This window comes from Balaenoptera acutorostrata, chromosome 10 (assembly GCF_949987535.1).
Source record: "Balaenoptera acutorostrata chromosome 10, mBalAcu1.1, whole genome shotgun sequence".
NCBI classification, from domain to species: Eukaryota; Metazoa; Chordata; class Mammalia; order Artiodactyla; family Balaenopteridae; genus Balaenoptera; species Balaenoptera acutorostrata.
In genome coordinates this window covers 11,661,301-11,681,534 of record NC_080073.1, presented here as the reverse complement: position 1 = coordinate 11,681,534, position 20,234 = coordinate 11,661,301, and the positions used below count along the sequence as shown (strand labels likewise).

Below are 20,234 nucleotides of genomic sequence, written 5' to 3'. Positions count from 1 at the left end.
CTTTGGTGTCCAAACGTTTGTTCTCTATGTCTGTGTCTCTATTTCTGCCTTGCAAACAGGTTCATCTGTACCATTTTTCTAGATTCCACATATATGTGTTAATATACGATATTTGTTTTTCTCTTTCTGGCTTACTTCACTCTGTATGACAGTCTCTAGGTCCATCCAGGTCTCTACAAATGACCCCATTTCGTTCCTTTTTATGGCTGAGTAATATTCCATTGTATATATGTACCACATCTTCTTTATCCATTCCTCTGTCTATGGGCATTTAGGTTGCTTCCATGACCTGGCTACTGTAAATAGTGCCACAATGAACACTGGGGTGCATGTGTCTTTTTGAGTTATGGCTTTCTCTGGGTATATGTCCAGTAGTGGGACTGCTGGGTCATATGGTAATTCTATTTTTAGTTTTTTAAGGAACCTCCATACTGTTCTCCATAGTGGCTGTATCAATTTACTTTCCCAACAGTGCAAGAGGGTTCCCTTTTCTCCACACCCTCTCCAGCATTTATTGTTTGCAGATTTTTTGGTGATGGCCATTCTGACCAGTGTGAGGTGATACCTCATTGTAGTTTTGATCAGGCTCCCTGACTTCAAACTATACTACAAAGCTACAATAATCAAGACAGTATGGTACTGGCACAAAAACAGAAATATAGATCAATGGAACAGGATAAAAGTCCAGAGATAAACCCACGCACCTATGGTCAACTAATCTATGACAAAGGAGGCAAGAATATACAATGGAGAAAAGTCAGTCTCTTCAATAAGTGGTGCTGGGAAAACTGGACAGCTACATGTAAAAGAATGAAATTAGAACACTCCCTAACACCATACACAAAAATAAACTCAAGGGACTTCCCTGGTGGCGCAGTGGTTAAGAATCCGCCTGCCAATGCAGGGGACATGGGTTCGAGCCCTGGTCCGGGAAGATCCCACATGCCATGGAGCAACTAAGCCCGTGTGCCACAACTACTGAGCCTGCACGCCACAACTACTGAGCCCACGTGCCGCAACTACTGAAGCCCGCGCACCTAGAGCCTGTGCTCTGCAACAAGAGAAGCCACCGCAATGAGAAGACCGCGCACCGCAACCAACAGTAGCTCCCACTTGCCACAACTAGAGAAAGCCCGCACGCAGCAATGAAGACCCAACGCAGCCAAAAAAAAAAAAAAAGAAAAAACTCAAAATGGATTAAAGACCTAAATGTGAGACCAGAATCTATAAAACTCTTAGAGGAAAACATAGGAAGAATACTCTTTCACATAAATCACAGCAAGATCTTTTTTGACCCACATTCTAGAGTAATGGAAATAAAAACAAAAATAAACCAACGGGACCTAATGAAACTTAAGAGCTTTTGCACAGCAAAGGAAACCATAAACAAGACAAAAAGACAACCCTCAGAATGGGAGAAAATATTTGCAAATGAATCAACGGACAAAGGATTAACCTCCAAAATATACAAATAGCTCATGCAGCTCCATATCAAAAAAATGAACAACCCAATCAAAAAATGGGTGGAAGACCTAAATAGACATTTCTCCAAAGAAGACATACAGATGGCCAACAGGCACATGAAAAGATGCTCAACATCATTAATTATTAGAGGGATGCTTTTCTAGATACCCACAGGTTGGTTCCTTTCCCTTTTTTAAGGTTTTGCTCCAATATCATAATCTCAGAAATGCCTATTCTGATCTATTCTTTCTTTAAATTCCCACCTCCCCCTACCCCATACTCCCTACGCCCCTGTTCTGTTTATTTTTTCTAAAGCACTTATTAACATCTAGTTTTGTACTGATTTATTTTATTATGTGTACATTTAAAAATTTCTCCAAGGGAAGGGAGTTTTGTTTGTTTTGTTTGCTAATGTATCCCAAGTACCTAGAATAATGTCTGGCATACAGTAGGCTCAATATATATTAGTTGAATGTCAAATGAAATCTAAGAGAGAATCTTGAGGACTTGAACATTAAATGTTAGGCAGAAGATCAGCACCCGCCTCTCCCCTCCCACCCTCCGCAAAAGAAATTGACAAGAAACTTCTTGAAAGACAAAAGAAAATTAGGAGATTATGATTTAAATGAATAAAAGGGAGAAGATGTTTCAAGAACAAAGAGGTGGTCAGGAGTGTCAAATGCTGACCAAGAGTTAAATGAGATGAAGACTCAAAGACATCTAGTGAATTTAGGAACAAAGAATGTGTTCACCTTGGAGAGAGAAGTTTCAGTGACATGTAGCTAAGACACATAGGAAAAATTTCAACAGAGCTTACTGGAAGTTAAGAGAAAAGAAAAGAAAAATTTAAACCATGAAATCATCAAGCTTATAAAATACAGATATTAGATTTTACAGTTTGTTTCAGTTGTTGATGTATAACAAACCATCCCAAAACTTAATGATTTAAGACGGCAACAATTAGATTATCACTCACGATGTGGGTTGGTTTCATTCAGCCAGGCAGTTCTTCTGCTTCACATGATGGCAGATGAGGGTGCAGTCATCTAAGGCAGCATTCAGCAAACTTTGCTATAAAGGGTCAAATAGTAAATATTTTAGGCTTTGTGGGTCATAAGGTCCCTGTCATGGCTATTCTACTCTGCCATTGTAGTGAGAAAGCAGTCATAGATAATATATAAACAAATGGGCATGGCTGTGTTCCAGTAAAACTTTATTTACAGAATCAGATGGCAGGCCACTTTTGGCTGAAAGCCATAGTTTTCTCACCCTTGATTTAGGGGTTGAACTAGGGTGACACATCCAAGGTGGCTCACTGCTGGAGTGCCTTGTTACTCCTCAGTGTGGCTTCTGCATGTGGCTTGGGCTGTTACAGCATCGTGGCTGGTTCCAAGAATGAAAAGCAGACGTTGACAAGGCTTCTAAGGTTTAGCCCTGGAACTTTCACACCAGGAGGCATGGTTCCCTGGAGGCTACCAAATGTAACAGACAACCACACAACTCTCAGAGTTTTGCTTATTAAAGCTGTGCTCCATTACACATTCCGTCTAGAGACCCTCACCTAAGGAAAAGACTCCGTGACTTGTAAAGCCATCCTTTCCATCATCAATCCTTTCAAGAGTTCTTTTTTTTTTTTTTTTGTACCATCAACTGAAAGACTGTATGATTTATTATTTTAAGACAGCCAGAGGAATTATTTCCTTTCCATTAGCCTGGGAAACTCTAGGTCTTCTGACACTCACCCTTGAAAATGCAATTTCCAACACACTGTACTTAAGCTATAAAGCACAACCCATTAACCTTAGATAAGTATGACACAAAAGGGGTATTAGTACTAAGATGAAAACATCCATACTGAACTACTTGAAGATCTATCAGAGTGATGTTATTTTGCAAAAGTAAGTGAATTATAATCTATATGTTCTATATATTATATTCATATGTAATATATCATGTAACATGCATATATTAACATATAATCTATATGTTCTATATGTAATCATAATTGATGTTATAATCTATATGAATAAATATTCATTTACTCTCTCATCAATTTAAAAATTATTTCTTGAACACTTATTAACTGTTAGATCTTTACTAGGTTGTGGTGATTACAGCCATCACCTTGTTCTTAATGCAGGCTGATAACCTATTAGGTAACCTTGAGCATACAGTAAAACAAAGATTGCATGAAATCAAATAATTTCCAGGGGACTGAAAAAAAAGGGAGGAATTTAATTATCATAAAATTTTTGAACCATAGGAGAACTGAGTGCATATACATAATTTTAGGTTGATAGTCTAGTGAACCAATATGGTTTGATGTATCCAGACTACTTTAATCAAATACCATCATTATACTGATAAGAAAATAATACTTGAATACCTACGAGAAGAACTGATTCTACCCTTTAAAAATATGACCAAAAATTACTAAACATGCTGTCAGGGATGTGTGGTTGTACGCCAGGGGCAACAAGACACTACCAGGTGAACATATCTCATCTTCCCCATGTCAATTTTACTTTAATATTTTGGAAGAAAAAAATTTTAACTGATGAGGACTTTATAATTCTTATCACAATACAGTGAAATGACGAAATATTTTAAAGGCCTTTACAGGTGAAAATTAAAACAATCTCTATTAAAAAACAGTCAGGTGGGGCTTCCCTGGTGGCGCAGTGGTTAAGAATCCGCCTGCCAATGCAGGGGACACGGGTTCGAGCCGTGGTCCAGAAGATCCCACATGCCGCGGAGCAGCTAAGCCTGTGTGCCACAACTACTGAGCCTGCGCTCTAGAGCCCATGAGCCACAACTACTGAGCCCGTGTGCCACAACTACTGAGCCCATGTGCCACAACTACCGAAGCCTGCGCACCTAGAGCCCGTGCTCTGCATCAAGAGAAGCCACTGCAATAAGAAGCCGTGCACCGCAACGAAGAGCAGCCCCCGCTCTCCACAGCTAGAGAAAGCTCGCGTGCAGTAACAAAGACCCAACGCAGCCAAAAATAAATAAATTAATTAATTAATTAATTTTTAAAAAAAGTCAGGTGAAAGTGGAAATAAAAACCACAACAGGAGTATTTCTTACAAAAAATAAAGCACTATATATGAGAATTTATGGCAGACATTAGAGCAGTGATCAAAGAGAAACTCATAACCTCAAATACTTATATCCATAAAGATAAAAGAAGGAAAACAAGTGAATGACACTCCAACTCAAAAAGCTAGAAAAACAAAGTCAACCAAATAACTTAAGGAAAGCAGTAATACATATTAAAGCAGAAATTAAAATCCCAGAAAAATAAGAGAACTAATTAATAGATTAAAACGTTTCCTTGGGGGTGAGAGGCACACTGGCTAACGTAAAGAAAAAAAGCATGAATATAGAAAAAAGGAAAGTGAGAAATGTCTTAACATGAAGGAAATTTTAAAAATCATGGAAGACTACATTGCACAATCCTACACAAATTTGAAAACTTAGATAAAATGGATAACTTTCTAGGAATACAATTTTACAAAATTGACCCCAGTAGAAAGAAAATTCTTAAGCAGACATATTTCCATTAAAATTTTTAAGGACATTTTAAAGAACTACCCCATAAAAAAATCATCACGCTCAGATAGTTTCAGAGAGGAATTCTACCAAATCTTGAAAACTGGAGTAATTGCAATGCTATGTGAATTATTTCAGAGCATAGAAAACAGAAATGTTTAACTTTTGTACAAAGCAAGATTAACATTCCTACTTAAACCTAATAAATATAGCATATACACATAAACTTAAAGATCAGTCTCATGAATATTGATGCAAAAAAAAAAAAAACCTAAATAAAACATTAGCAAACAGGATCCAGTAGCATGATGGAGTGAAATTTATATGAGGAGTGCAAGAATGGTTTGATATTAAGAAATCCTTTAATATAATTCACCATATTAATATAAGAAGAACATTTGTACGATTGTTTTCAATAAATGCTGAAAAGGCTTTTGATAAAATTCAGCACTCATTCCAATACTAAGTAAAATAGGAAGATGGGTATTTCCTTAACGCAATTAAAAAAATACCTAAGTCCAAAAGCCAGCTTTCTATTTAATTGGGAAACACTAGAGACATTCCCACTAAAGTCAGGTATATGGCAAGGATGCCAACTATCTCTACTACTACATGTTTAACACCATATTTGAGTTACAGCCAATGCAATTAGACAGGAGGAAGCAATTTGAATTATAAAAATTGGAAACTGAGAAGTAAAACTATATTTGCAGATGACATGATATTATACTTGCAAAAGCCAAGTGGTCCAAAGATAAAACTAACTTAAACAAAAAAAGCAGTTCAATAATATAGCAGGATATAAAATTAAGCTACAGAAATCAACAGGTACATATACACAAACAATGACCAGCTAAAAGGGGTAACAAAAACAAAACCCCATTTACAATAGCAACAACAACAAAGATAAAATATTTAGATATTAATAAGAAATGTGTAAAAGTTATATGAGGAAATCCCATATGAGCATTCCTGAAACATGTAAAGTATACTTCATGGAAAGACATTCCTTGCTTTTGGGAAGTATCACCCATCATAAAGATGTCACCTATCCCTAAATTATAAATGTAATGCAATTCCAAAAAAATACTAATAAGTTTTTGTTTCTGGCACAGACAAGTTGATTCTAAACTTCATATACATTTTTAAAAATAAAGTGTACAAGAATAGGTAGAAAAACTGAAAAATAAAGGCAAGGAGGGAAGACTAGCTCTAATAGCATTGAAACATACTATAAAACCTCTATAATTATAGCTGTATGGTATTGGAGCATAATATAGACAGACTAGCAGAAAAAATAGGAAGTCCAGAAACAGACCCAAGTATATACGGAAATTTAGCATTAGACTATATATTCAGGATAAATACCCAGAATGGGGCAGAGAGGAAATATAGCTATTTTTAGATACTTAGATATTTTTAGATATTATTGCATATTTTCTCATGGGCTCACCAACAGTGTGTCTTGTCAAGGTTTTGAATTTTTGCCATTTAGATAAATGAAAGTGGTATCTCAGTGCAGTTTTAATTTGCATCCTCTTACTATGAATGAAATTTAATCTTTTCATTTGTTCAAGAGCATTTTGCATATTTTTGTATCTTCCTTTTTTAATGAAGGAATTTACATACAATAAAATGTACAGATATAAAGTGTTCAGTTCAATGAATTTTGACAATTGAATACATCTGTGTACACACCACTCAGAACAAGATCTAGAATGTTTCTATCACCCCAGAAAATCCCCTTGTGTTCCTTTCCAGCCACTCCTCCCACCCGCTCCAGAAGCAACCACTTTCTGATTTCTATCCCCATAGATTAGTTTTGCTTGTTCTTGGACTTTGTGTAAATGGAATATACATTATGTGTATCTATTTTGTATATGTGTCTGATTCTTTTACTCAATGTAATTTCTTTTAACATATTTATTGGAATATAATTGCTTTACAATGTTGTGTTAGTTTCTGCTGTAATGTAATTTTTTTGATTCATCCATTAATCCATGTTGAGCATTAGTTCATTTTTGTTTATTACTGAGTACAATTCCATTCTATGCATATAACACAATGTTTGCAAAATTAAATTTTATCCTCCATATGGTTTCTCATTGTTGAGGAATGGAGTTGCAAATATGGAAAGGGAGAATGATAGAATGAATCCTGGGCTATTTGATTGGAACTGGAGCTATCAGTGTGAACTGTGAACTCATAGCTTTTAATATGTATAGACAGATGTAGAAATAACTACAGGTATGTGTGGGTATATGTGTGTATGTGCACGTATATACATAGATGTATTCCCTGGCTCTGATAGCATGGAAGCAGTGTCATACCAATAGTAATGAGTACACCCACCACCTATGCCTTGGTTTCTAAATACCATCCTTCATGAAAAAGAATCAGCGCCCTTTGGAGAAATGGCTGATTCCAGGGCTGAGGCAGAGAAAGTACAAGGTCAGTCTGGAATATCTTCTGCCAGACATTAAGAACACTCTCAAAAACTGATGTAGCTATCTCAAAAGGACAGAGGAGGTGGTGTGAAGGAACTTTCTCTGGCCAAACTTCAGACAATATGAGCATCAAAACGCATAAAAACAAGAAGGGATTATAACACATTAAATTTTTAAAAATCCACAAGTCGGGCTTTCCTGGTGGCGCAGCGGTTGAGAATCTGCCTGTCAATGCAGGGGACACGGGTTCGAGCCCTGGTCTGGGAAGATCCCACATGCCACGGAGCAACTGGGCCCGTGAGCCACAATTACTGAGCCTGCGCGTCTGGAGCCTGTGCTCCGCAACAAGAGAGGCCACGATAGTGAGAGGCCCGCGCACCACGATGAAGAGAGGCCCCCGCTTGCCGCAACTAGAGAAAGCCCTCGCACAGAAACGAAGACCCAACACAGCAAAAATAAATAAATAAATAAAATTAAGAAGTGTTAAAAAAAAAAAAATCCACAAGTCCCTATTGTTACTAAAAATAAAAAATAAATGTTGCATAGAGGGAAAGGTTTTTTTAAAAGATAGAATAATACCAACTCAAAAATGTAAGAAGAAATGATAGAAATAGAAAAATCACCATTTTATAATCACCAGAGGAATGACTGATTCAGACAATAACCACCATAGTGTAGAAGGCTGCTGGAAAACAGGACATTTACGTGATCTCATGTGAATTCCTTATTAATTATACAGCAGGCACCATATTAACCAAGTGATCAAAGTGAACACTGCCAATAATTGCGCACACCGATATCATGTGTCCCTGACGGGATGCACTGAGAAGTACATAGTATTCCATCCAAAAATGTTGAATCTCATCATAAGGAAAGAATCAGAGAGTTCCAAATTAAGGGACATTTGGCAACTGGAGCTTGGGCTCCAAAAATATCAATGGCATGAAAGACAAAAAGAGGAGACTAAAGAAATAAGAAAACCAAATGCAATGTGTCATCCTTGACTGGATCCCAGAGCACGAGAAAAAAAAAAAAAACACAAACACTTTAAAGAACATTATTGAGATACTTGGGGAAATTTGAATATGAGCTATATGTTAGATAATATTATTGCATCAATGTCAAATTTCTTGAGTATAATAATTAAATTGCGGTTACGTAAGAGAATGTTTCTGTTCTTTGGAGGTATAACTTTAAGTACTTAGGGATGAAGTGTCATTGTACCTGCAACTAAGTCTTAACTTGTTTAGAGGGGAAAAAAAGGGAAATATCTTTAGGTTCTTTTGTGTGTATCTTTGCATAGGTACGTGTGAAGAGAGAGAAATAAAGTGGATGTGGCAAAATGTTAACAACAAATCTGATGAAAATGGGTGTTGATTGTAGTATTTTTTTTTCAACTTTTCTGTAGGTTCAAAATAAAAATTGGGGATAAAACATTACTTTTAAACTAAATGGATTCAATACAATCCACAAAATATTTTTCGTTTTAAACAGGAGACTTCAAAAAGATGTTTAGACTGACCATGCTTGTTTTGCACTATGACCCTAGACCCCCCAGGAAATAAACACTACCTTCAAGGTCACTTCAAGGTGAACAGTCCTTCAATGGGGAGGTTCAAGGAGCTTGGTCAGGGGGATAGGATGCATCCCTTTGGGGCTGGCTGGATGCCTCAGTTCATTAGAATAGGTCAAGGTCACTGCTGGGAGTGAACCTGTTTCATCTCCACAGCCATCTCTTCCAGTTCTTCGGGCAGTAGCCACTATTCCTTCGAGGAACTGTGATTCCCACTCCACGTGCTTCTGTTGGAGATGCCAATCATGGGACCCTGTTCCCTCGCCAAAGGATCAATAAGTAATCCAAGACTGGCCAAAATAGACCCCAGCCTCGTGGCCACAGAGATTAGCCCAGGGAAGGGTATGTGACCTAAGCTGGGTCCATCAGGCTCCTATCCTGATATTTTGTTAATGGATGCTCACCTTCCTCTGGGTTCCTTTGGACAGAATAATGTAAATCTGGAGCTGTCTGTTCCAGCAACAAAAAGAGTCGAGACTACCACGCTCAGTTGCTGTGCTGTTCTGCAGGGTGAGGTGCTGGCTTTGCTTTGGCATCGTTCAAGTCACTGCAGCGCCGTGATTACTGTTCCCTCGTGGACCTTGTGACTCCTGGGTCACCTGGTCCTGATTTATAGTTGTCTCACCTTACCCTCGGTTTTGTTTTCCACTGTTTCAGTTACCCACGGTCGACCGCAGTCTGAAAATATTAAGTGGAAAATTCCCAAAGTAAACAATTCATAAGTTTTGGGGGGGGGGGGTTTCTTGTTTTGTTTTTGTTTTTGCTGCACCGTGTGGCTTGTGGGATCTTAGTTCTCTGACCAGGTATCGAACCCAGGCCACAGCAGTGAAAGCACCGAGTCCTAACCACTGGACCTCCAGGGAATTCCCAACAATTCGTTAAGTTTTAAATCACATGCCCTTCTGAGTAGCGTGATGAAATCTCGCGCCATCTCGCCACATCTCGTGCTATCTCTCCCAGGACACGAGCCATCCCTTTGTCCAGCATATCTTGCCTGTCAGCCACTTAGTAGGCCTCTCAGTCATCAGATCTACTGTCGAGGTATCACAGTGCTTGTGTTCAAGTGACCCTTATCTTACTTAATAATGGCGCCAAAGCACAGAAGTAATGATGCTGGCAATTCGGATAATGCCAAAGAGACGCCACAAACTTCTTCCTTTAAGTGAAAAGGTCAAAGTTCCCCCACTTGATGAGGAAAGGAAGAGAAATCATCTGTTGAGGTTGCTAAGATCTACGGTAAGAATGACTCTTCTATCGGTGAAACCGTGAAGAAGGAAAAAGAAATTCATGCTAGTTTGGCTCTCAAACCTCAGACTGCAAAAGTTACAGCCACAGTGCATGAGAAATGCTTAGTTAAGACGGAAAAGGCTTTAAATTTGTACAATAAGATATTTTGAGAGAAAGAAACCACCTTCACACCATGTTTATTACAGTATATTGTTATAACTGTTCTGTTTTATTTTTAGTTGTTGTTAATCTCTTACTGTGCCTAATTTATAAATTAAACTTTATCACAGGTATATATGTACAGGAAAAAAACAGTTTATATAGGGTTTGGTACCTATGTATCTGAGGTTTCAGATATCCATTGGGAGTCATGGGATGTATCCCCTAAGGATAAGGGGGGATTACTATACAGGCAGCATCTTACGTCACAGACTGAGCTCTACTTTATAGATCACGCGGCACATATGCATGTGGGCACACGCGAGCACCCATCCACACTCCTGCAAAACGCCTTCTTATTTGCCGAATCCCTGCCCTCTCATAGGTCATTCGTTCTTTCAATAAACATAGAAGACCAACTGTGAGCAGACGTGGAATGCAGCGCTGTGGGCCGGCGTGGCCCAAACACCACCCTGATTGCCAAGAATTCCCCCAGAAGGCTTATCAACACGGCTCTGTGGGGTCCATGCCTAGAGATTTTGGAGACACTCTGTGTGTATTTAACAAGTCACCCAATGCCTATTCCAGTCTAGAAAACACTGCACAGGAGCCAGGGAAATCCAGGTGAACGCGGCTCAGAGCTTTTTCTCAGGGGCATTTTGATTAGCGGGGACAAAGGCAGCAGAAATCAGTGAGGCGTCCAAAGCGAACGCTGCAGAGAGTCAGCTGAGGAACCTGAAGCTAACCGGACGGGACGTGCGGCGGGGTCTCTCTTCTACTTATCATGCCTGCTTCGTGTCTCAAAACAGTGCCTTCAGAGGGAGGACTCAGCCTGACTATTTCACAACAAGTTCATGTTGGCAGCTGGGGAAATCAGGCCATTTAGGGAGCTGCTGCAGGTGCCTCATGGTGGAGCTAGCTGGGGGGGAGAGGGAGGAGTGTCAGTGTGGGGTGGGCGTGTTGTAGTGTGTGTGTATGTACAGCCTTACCTAGGGCTCTTGACCTGCATGTGTTCACAACAACCTTTCCAAACCATATGTTCTCAGCAAGGGGACAGTGCTGACGGGGCCACATAAAGCTCTAGGTGAGCTTTTTGCCAAATCAGAGAGTGTGCCCCTTACAGTAACTTTCTGGATAAAAATCACAGGGTGTTGTAGTCATAATAACTGTAGTTTATTGGCCAAATTGTTACATGCCAGGGAACATAATAGCTGCTTTTTGTAATTCTCATTTAATCCTCTCAAGAACCCCCTGAAATTAGTACTATTATCCTTATTTGACAGATGGGGAAAGGAAACTTAGAAGGGTTAGTACAACCTTTTGTTTGAGCTCTTAAAGTGTGTTTGTAAGTGATCCTTAATAGATATTATAATCTAATGTATATCAATTAAGTTGCAAGATGTTTCCTCAACTATTACTTATTTGACAAATATTTATCGAGCACCCCTTAGGTGCCTAGTTCCCTGCTAGATGTTATAGGAAAGATTGAAAAATATCATAAATAGCTCTCTCCTTAGAAGCAGTTCATTTGGTCTGGAGGTAAAATCATAAAAGGACATTTTTGTGAGCTACTTTCCTTATTTGTGTTACACTTTTACAGCAAGAGTACTTGGACTTGGACTTGTGTAAGTCTCTGCTCCTCCTTTGCCCCCTAGGGGTAAGGAAAACCATTTCACTCACCTTTGTATTCCTAGCACATAGTAGGTATCTTATCAATGTTGGTTGATTCAATGAACTGTTCATCTGGGAGTTGGAAGGTATGAATGAACATTCTAACCCTTTCCTTACTCAGAGGCTGGAGGGTTTCGTGCAACTTGCAAATGAACCCAAACCCAAAATAGAACACAGCTATTACTCAGCAAAAAAAGTTTTCAAAATAATGAATATGTTCCATATGCAACCATTCTGAGGTAGTTTTTAACCAACTTCCCTGAATGTCCCATGAGATGCTAATAAGTTTTTCTTTAAAAAGAAAACAATTCCACAGTCAAATACATCTGGGAAATGCAGGGCTCAGTAGGATTACAGGATTTCTTTCCTGCAGGAATACTCAGAGCCCATAATAGACTACTGTGTACTGTATATAAACCAAAAGATGCAGATGGGGAAATGAAGAATACACCGTATATGATAAGCAATATTTTCCAAATTTCTTTGACAGTAGATTCTTTGGAGGAAGGGGTGAGGGGAGTAAAAAAAGAATTAATTGCAGGGCTGGAACTAGTGTGAAGTGAATGAGACACCTCGGGCACAACATTTAAGAAAGCCCCTACCTGTAATGTAAGTTGGTGCAGCCACTGTGGAAAACAATATGGAGGTTCCTCAGAAAACTAGAAATAGATTTACCATACGATTCAGCAATCCCGCTCCTGGGCATATACCCGGACAAAACTATAATTCAAAAAGATACATGCACCCCTATGTTCGTAGCAGCACTATTCACAATAGACAAGACATGGAAACAACCTAAATGTCCACTGGCAGATGAATGGATAAAGAAGATGTGGTACATATATACAGTGGAATACTACTCAGCCATTAAAAAAAGAAAGAATGCCACTTGCAGCAATATGGATGCAACTAGAGATTATCATACTAAGTGAAGTAAGTCAGAAAGAGGAACACAAATACCATATGATATCACTTATATGTGGAATCTAAAATATGGCACAAGGACTTCCCTGGTGGTGCAGTGGTTAATAATCCGCCTGCCAATGCAGGGGACACGGGTTCGAGCCCTGGTCCGAGAAGATCCCACATGCCGCGGAGCAGCTAAGCCCGTGTGCCACAACTACTGAAGCCCGTGCACCTAGAGCCCATGCTCTGCAACAAGAAAAGCCACCGCAATGAAAAGCCCGTGCACTGCAATGAAGAGCAGCCCCCGCTCACGGCAACTAGAGAAAGCTCACGTGCAGCAACGAAGACCCAACTCAGCGAAAAAGAAATAAATAAATTTATTTAAAAAAATAAAATATGGCACAAATGAACCTATCTACAAGACAGAAACAAACTCACAGACATAGCGAACAGACCTGTGCTTGCCAAGGGGGAGGAGAGGAGGGGGAGGGATGCACTGGGAGTTTGGGGTTAGGAGATACAAACTATTAGATTTAGAATGGATAAACAACAAGGTCCTACTGTACAGCACAGGGAACTATACCCAATCTCCTGGGAAAAACCATAACAGAAAAGAATTATTTAAAAAAAAAAACGTATATATGTGTATAACCGAGTCACTTTGCTGTACAGCAGAAATTAGCACAGCATTGTAAATCAACTATACTTCAATAAAAAAAAAAGAAAGCCCCCACCTGTGCAAAGGCGCTTGCACAACCCAAGCGTGAGCACCTCCCTCAGTTTCACATCCTAGGTGCCTCACTGCCTCACCCGAGCCCCACACCAGAAAGAATGCCCGATACGACCACTGAAAGAACTCTACCATAAACACAATCAGGGAAATGTTCTCTGGCCACTCCTCCTTTGCAGTATCTAGTCAGGGGTCATCATTTTAAAGATGACAAAAACATTTCTGGACCTTCTTCCACATGTTCTATAGTGATTCTGGCTCAGCTTAGGGGCTGTGGAGTCTTTTCCTGGCCCTGCCCTGGAGGCAGAGCCTTCTGTGGAGGGCTGGCCAAGGGCACCGGAACCCAGCTGGTGTTCTGAGCAGAGCCAGGCTGCCCCTTTGAACTGGTCCAGGGAAAGGAAGTCCAAATGGAACTGGTCTGTTCCACACACCGGAAATCACTGGTTGCTCTGTTTCTTTCATTCTTGAAAACAGCAGACGAAGAGAAAGTCAATAAATGATTCCTAATGACTAGGACAATGTCTGGGGCTCAGTAAATAGAATGAATGAATGAGTGAACAAATGAATGTATGAACATATGAATCAGATAGAGGCCCCTGCCTTCTTTTTAGAGTCGCTCTTCTGAGACAGATGTTCTGCTTAGATCTTTGCTGTTTTCCATTTGTACACTCTCTTCAATGTCCCTCCCAGTGTAAAGCCCTGTTTGATCCTACAGCTAATGACTAAAGCTGGTTGGGGCAGAGAGCCTGAGAACAAATTGTTTGTTCAAGAAAGTGTGTACATTCTACAAACTCACTTTTCTTTCCCTCTCCCATTTTCTTTCTTCCTGTTTCTTTAAATCCATGAAAACAATCATCTTGAAAGTTTCACAGTGGCATACATTCAGATGCACTTAGGATACTCGTGAATTCAATGTCACTATAACTCTTATACCCTTTTTTTGGGGGGGGGGTTGTTTTAAGTAAAAAAAACTTCAGGAGAAACCCAATCCAAATAAATGTAGTAATATATATAGCTTTTCAAATGGCATGCTGAAGCATCAGGTAACAAACAAAGTTTTGCTTGGTTATCAATCTAATTAGACTCTAATACAAGCAAGTGATAGTAGATAGTTCTACATTATAGTCCAGTTCATGGAAGAACTAAGAAGCAGAAAGCGCATATCTGTATCATTAAAACGGTTACTGCGGGCTTCCCTGGTGGTGCAGTGGTTGAGAATCTGCCTGCCAATGCAGGGGACACGGGTTCGAGCTCTGGTCTGGGAAGATCCCACATGCCGCGGAGCAACTGGGCCCGTGAGCCACAATTACTGAGCCTGCGTGTCTGGAGCCTGTGCTCCGCAACAAGAGTAGGCCGTGACAGTGAGAGGCCCGCGCACCGCGATGAAGAGTGGCCCCCACTTGCCACAACTAGAGAAAGACCTCACACAGAAACGAAGACCCAACACAGCCATAAAAAAAAAAAAAATTCCCCATTAGTGGATATTTGCATAGTAGCTAACTTTAAAAAACAAAACAAAACAAAACAAAAACGGTTACTGCATTCACTAAATATCTATATATTCCCTGGGCAAGAATTCGGGTTTCCTGAGAGGGTGCCATTAGGATTTTCACACTCCAGGTCGAGAAAACTGAAAGAACCACTGTGTTCCTTCTCTTTCCAGTATTTGCATTTTATGAGATCAAACTCTTTTAAGTAACAATACACATTTTCCCTCCGTGACTAAACATTTCATCTAGCACTTATGATGCCAGTAACATATTCAATACCTTCTGTAATCACGTGGTTGAATCACTGAGGAAACATGCAACATACCCAGCCCTTAAAAGTCACTAAACCTTACCCTCCAAACTGCAAACAGTGGAGATCAAAAGTTGTCCATTTTATATGCTGCTCTTGCATTTTACCTTTGCATATTTTTCAGGGACCCCTTCACAGCAACACACAGAAGCAGAGAGAAAGGAAGCACCTTTCCACGTGAGAAGAACCTTGGATTCTACTCCTGAACAATGGGTGGTATTGGGTGAAAGTATGAATTTACCAAAAGCCCATAAAGCAAATCTTTTCTACCTCTCAAAATTGTAGCTGGCATAACATCAAGGCTGTGTACCAGGACCTCCTCGGGCTCTTGTGCCAGGACGAAAAAATCTCTTGTGCCAAATGAGGAGGGAAATATGCCCTTGGGTTTGAGTTGACTTGTTTATAGAAGGAGGCAAACAGCATGGGTTTTAATCCCACGTGGGCTACTTTGCTGACTCAGTTCTGACGAGTCACATTGTACCTTAACTCATAAGGGTTGGTTTCCCATCAAAGAAGGGCAGTTTTTAATTGGTCACACCATTTTGCATGGCTGTTTATCCTCAGGTGATTTCAGTGTGGTATCAGATATTCTAAGAATCTGGTATTAATACAATAACAAAATCGGCCTCAGGTAATTGACTTGGCTTAACTGGTCCCATGCTGGTGATGGCACTGCACATCTTGAGTCTTCCTAAATTACCATAGGTGTTCAGTTTGGTTTCAAAGGGTATCCCTCCGGGCAAAGTGAATTGAGGAAGCCGAATTATCAAACAAAATTCTACAGTATTGTAGATGATTGAGTTTAACTCATAACAAGTGCCAAGGTACCAAAAAACACCTAAGTATTACTATTAAATAAACTGCAGATAATCTGGCCCTTGGCTACCAATTCAACCTCTTCTTGTGTCACTCATCCTTCAGTCATGACCCTCGAATCACAATGGCTTGTAACTGGTCCTAGAACATGGCAAGCCCCTTCCCATCTCAGGGCCTTTGCCCTTGCAGTCCCTTCCGTTGAATGCCCTTCTCCTGGCTACTCTCCGATGGCTGGCTCCCTTTCAATCCTTAGGTCTCAGCCTAAACATTCCATCATCAGAAGGGCCAGTGGCCTCCTCATCTCTTGCCCCATTATTTTTCTAGGAACCTTGTTCATTTCCTTCATGGCAGTCATCATATTCAGAAATTGACTTTGTTTACTCATTTATAGTCTGTTTCCTCCCTCCAGGAACATAGAGATCATATTTGTATTTCCAGTACCAAACATAGGAAGGCACTTGCTATGGGCTAAATTGTGTCCTTCCCAAATTCATATGTTGAAGCTGTAACCCCCAATGTGATGGTATTTGGAGGTGGGACTTTAGAAGGTAATTAGTGTTTAGATGAGGTCATGAGGGTGGGGCCCTCATGGTGGGATTAGTGCCCTTATATGAAGAGACACCAGAGAACTAACTCTCTCTCTCTTTCTTTCTCTCTCTGCCATGTGAGGACACAGTAAGAAGGCACCTATCTGAAAGCCAGGAGGAGAGCTCATGCCAGGAACCAACCATGCTGGCTTCCTGATCTTGGCCTTCCAGCCTCCAGAACTGTGAGAAAATAAATTTCTCTTGTTTAAGTCACCCAATCTATAGTATTTTATTATGGCAGTCCAAGCAGACTAATACAGCATTCAATAAATCTTTGTTGAATGAATGAATATATGATCTCCTGTATGTAATCAACGGTTAACTACATTTTATAATCTGAGTGGTCCTGGGATGATTTTTTAAAGTGTCAGTTGGCCAGTGTTTCATACTCTATTTTCTTAGTCCATTGTGATGTGGAGCTTTATTAAACACACGCCTACCTTTCTTTCTTTGCTACTCTTATCACAAATTCCTGTTACTGCTAAACTTTATTGAAAGATACATCCAGGCAAAGTCCATATGCACAGTTGGCTACCAGATCAGATGTTGTAACTAATCAGGCTTATCCATCAAAGAGCTTTGATTTTATTTTATTTTTTAAAAAAATACTGGGCCATTGTTTGAATTGTTCAAAAGTTTCAGCACCATGTAGACAAAACCACAGAGCTCTGAACACCTCCATGGAACTGCATGATTCTTTGTGGGATGAATTTATACAGGTTTATTCTAAAAATTTCCATGACTTTTCTTAGCTTCTAAGTGAAGATACTTTAAAAATGGGTCTAATTTTTTTCTAGTCGTCACAATCCTTATAAACATTCATTCACATTCCTCAGAATCATCTATTTATCTTGTAATATACTTAAATATCGAAAACTTAAGATTTTATCTATTTATTTAAAAGAAAAGCCTATTGGGTCATTCTGGACAACATCACTGTGCTGGGGAAGGGTGACATAGGTCAATGTTATCTTTTTCTGGGCAAGAAGCTCAGGACTCTGAAATTGTTTCCCTGCTTGCTGGTCCAAAGAGCAATCAACAGTTTGTATATAACACGCACCCAGTCTTAGAATCTGAGGTCACCTTTAGTACATTTTGCAGAGAAAATGACTGTACTACTAATATCCAAATTACATCTATGGGCCTAATGGCTTAGATGTGCTAACTTATTACTGGCACGCTACCAAGAAAAATACACGGTATCAACAGATATTAGCAGAGTCATTACTACGTGCCAGGCACTGTCATCAGTATTTTAAACACTGATCTAATTTGATCCTCTGAACGACCCTATGAGGTAGCTACTATCATTACCCCATTTTACAGATGAGCAAACTAAGGCTTTAAGGAACACGCAAGAGACTTTCATCCATGTCAGTCTCACTGCACCAAAGTACTGGCTCTAACCTCTAACAATGTTACCCAGCTTTCTCGGACCTCGTAGCCTCATTTATCAATCCCCATTTAATGAAAGTCTTACCCTTCTAGAACACTGCGATAATTGACTACTGGTCAGCCTCAAATTTGTCCCTGCCATGGGAGAAAAGAAAGGGCCCTACTCAAGAAAACAAATAGTGTGAGTGATGTCTGAAAAAACTTGGCTTAAGTACTTAAGAGAACAAATTATTTTCCAGTTAAAATGCCCTTTTGTAGGGAAAAAAAAAGCATGACAATTTTGAATAATTCTTACCTACTCATTAAACAGTTGCCCTAGGGAAATGTATGCAATATTCACTTAGCCTAGTTCAAGTTTCTTATATGCTTCAAAGTAATAAAATCATCCACGAGAACTGTAAGCTTCTTGAGAGTCCAGTCATGAGAATTTTGTTCACATAGCATATGTCTGGTACATAGAAAACTCTCAGTACAATCCTCCCTCAGAATCCACTGGGGATTGGTTCTAGGACACCTCCCACCCCCACAGATACCAAAATCTGAGGATGCTCAAGTCCCTTATGTAAAATGGTGTAGTATTTGCATAGAACCTATGCACATCCTCTTGTAAACTTTAAATCATCTCTAGATTACTTATGACACCAAATACAATGTAAATGCTATGTAAACAGTGGCAAGTGAGGGGCAAATTCAAGTTTTGCTTTTTGAAAATTTCTGGAATTTTTTTTGGGTGGTGGGGTTGAATCTGCAGATGTGGAACCCACAGATACAGAGGGCTGACTGTAAATGTTTTGGTTAAATAAACACTACAATCCCTTAAATTTTCTTTAATTAGTTGTTACTCAAACCTCAGACTACCTCCCTCTGCATGTCTGTGAGTGGTAAAGTTTTATTAAATTGAATCCTTATCTTCAGCTGGTTTGTCATTATTTTCCAGATTTCTCCATGCTTTCTTCCTAACAAGATGGTCTGGACCCTAATCATCTTTGTTTGACATTAGCGCTGCATTGGTAAGCGCAGAAAATGAGGGAAAATTAATTCTCTCTTCTTATGATGCGTGAATTAGTTCTGTATATAATGTAGGACCAATAGCTAATATCAGAGCTATAAAATTTCAATTGGTAAGTCTCTTCTGGTGGAAATAAACAAACAAATTTGGACATTGGAAGGGGAGGTGGGATTCAGGTGCTAATTTATAACCATTCAATGGATGTTCTCTGCAATTGTCAGTGCTGGCACTACTCGGCCAGACTTGGCTGGGTTCCCTAATGGTACCCAAACCCTCTCCCCATATCCTCTCCTCATCCTTCTCTCGCCATGGAGCTGGTGCTCCATGGACTTAGGCAGGTCTGAGACCAGAGGTGTAAAAAGCCTGGTTTCTTATGGCAATGAACCACCTCTGACCCTAGCGCCCAGCATGGCAGCTGCCCACTTCAAGAAAAACTTAAACCGCCATCCAAAGAAGCCTGCCTCTCACAAGGTTTCCTCAATACTAAAAGGTCACTTTTCTCTGCACCTTGCGTGACTCTAAGTTCCATTTTTATTCCCACCCACAAATGAAGGTGTACATTCTCTAGGACCTTGCTATTCCTATATCATCAGTATGATCTGGGAGCTTTCTTAGAAATGCAGAATCTCAAGCCCAGCCCCAGATCTAGAAGGAGAGAATGTGAATTTTAACAAGATGCTCAGGAGATTTGTATGCAGAGTGAAATGTGAGAATCACTGCCCTAAGAGACATAGGAGGGAGGGGGACGTTCTCCGAAGAGGAAAACAACAGACTTCCGTGCATGTCCCTTCTTCGAAATAAGTGTCACTTGTTGGGTGCCCAAAGCATCTCTTCCATCTTCTTTGCCTTAGCCTCTGTGTGTGTGTGTGTGTGTGTGTGTGTGTGTGTGTGTGTG

At 39.8% G+C, this 20,234-nt stretch overlaps 1 long non-coding RNA gene across 7 annotated transcripts in view; it reads right to left on the bottom strand.

The window, feature by feature from the left end:
- LOC103010051 (uncharacterized) overlaps positions 1-20,234 on the bottom strand; it is a 133,660-nt gene that overhangs the window by 101,479 nt on the left and 11,947 nt on the right. For all 7 annotated transcript variants that reach the window (XR_009009473.1, XR_009009474.1, XR_009009477.1 and 4 more), the window contains one exon: positions 2,441-2,535. This is a non-coding gene — a long non-coding RNA (uncharacterized LOC103010051). The remainder of the gene's footprint in view (positions 1-2,440; positions 2,536-20,234) is intronic.